Source organism: Austrofundulus limnaeus, unplaced genomic scaffold, assembly GCF_001266775.1.
Source record: "Austrofundulus limnaeus strain Quisiro unplaced genomic scaffold, Austrofundulus_limnaeus-1.0 Scaffold25, whole genome shotgun sequence".
Classification (NCBI taxonomy): Eukaryota; Metazoa; Chordata; class Actinopteri; order Cyprinodontiformes; family Rivulidae; genus Austrofundulus; species Austrofundulus limnaeus.
Window position 1 is genome coordinate 1087424 of NW_013952427.1, and position 1194 is coordinate 1088617.

Here is a 1194-nt window from a genome sequence, read left to right on the forward strand (position 1 = left end):
ATATACACCAGTTTTACTCTTGTTTATTAAATATAGAAACATTTGAAGCAAACAAAATAAACACTTGCTTTAGTGAGCTGAGGGAAATGGTATAGGGCACCTTGAGGTCAGACTCCTGCATGGTTGTGGTTCTGGTAAAAAGTTGCTGTCGTTTATGTTTTTGTGACTTCAGTACACTTCTCATACTGTATTTAGCTTTGTGCAACACATTGTAGCAGCGACTTATATTAAAATCCTTCATGGCAGACTAAACAAAGGTTTTCCTTTGAAATTCTGTGATCAGATGGACTATCTCCCAAATATTTGTATTTATTTTACTTGGGATCTAAAAGCTACTTTTTGTTTTTTATAAGAGCAGTCGCCTGCAGGCCAGGTGTGGCCCGCGGGCTGCCAGTTGCCCATCCCTGATTTAAAACTACTCTTATGAAACTGTAAAACTTTTAATTATCACTAACATTTTTTCTAGAGTTTGCTTTCTTTTTCTGAAATAATCAAGATATTATTTTGAAATCTTCCTGTAATCGACAAATGTTTGTCAGAAAAATGTTTCACCATCACATGAACATCACCTGCTGGTAGAAACACAGGTAGTATTTAGTGACGTTGCTGTTCACTGCTTCTTGTTTACCTTTTAAACGACAATGAAAGTGTGGTCGCTGGTCTGAAAGCCCCTCCTAACTGCACTTTGCTCTGCTGTGGCTCTTATCTGCTGTTACTGCGAAAGATTAGATTGGAACTAAAAACAACAACAAAAAAAATGTTTTTCAGTGAAGATCGATCTAGGTGTTTTTATTTCACTTTCAACAAACAAGATTTTTTTTAAATTTGAAAACAATAATTTCATTGAACTGGAGACGGTTCCTCTGTCACAAACCCTGCTGTGTTGTGCCACCATGAAGTGGCAGGATGTTAGCATTAAAACCTGGACACAGCACACACAGGCTGTTTGCATGTAAATACATTCATGTCTTCATTTGTACGTTCAGACTGAAAGGATGACAGCTTGAAGAACAGTATAGGCTTGGTAAATAGGCCTGAGTTTACTACAAACAGCTCTGAAACTCTTAAAGGGATCCATGATTAGTCGTAACATGAGACTTTATCACCATATATATGTATTAGCTCAGCGCTACACATTCTCCTCTCGTCACTGAGGTCCTCCATCCACATGACAGAGAGGGGAACACAAAAATG

General features: G+C 37.8%; 1 protein-coding gene across 1 annotated transcript in view; it reads left to right on the forward strand.

Moving 5' to 3' along the window:
* esrp2 (epithelial splicing regulatory protein 2) overlaps positions 1 to 1194 on the forward strand; it is a gene marked incomplete at its 5' end in the record, with an annotated part of 26914 nt that overhangs the window by 20519 nt on the left and 5201 nt on the right.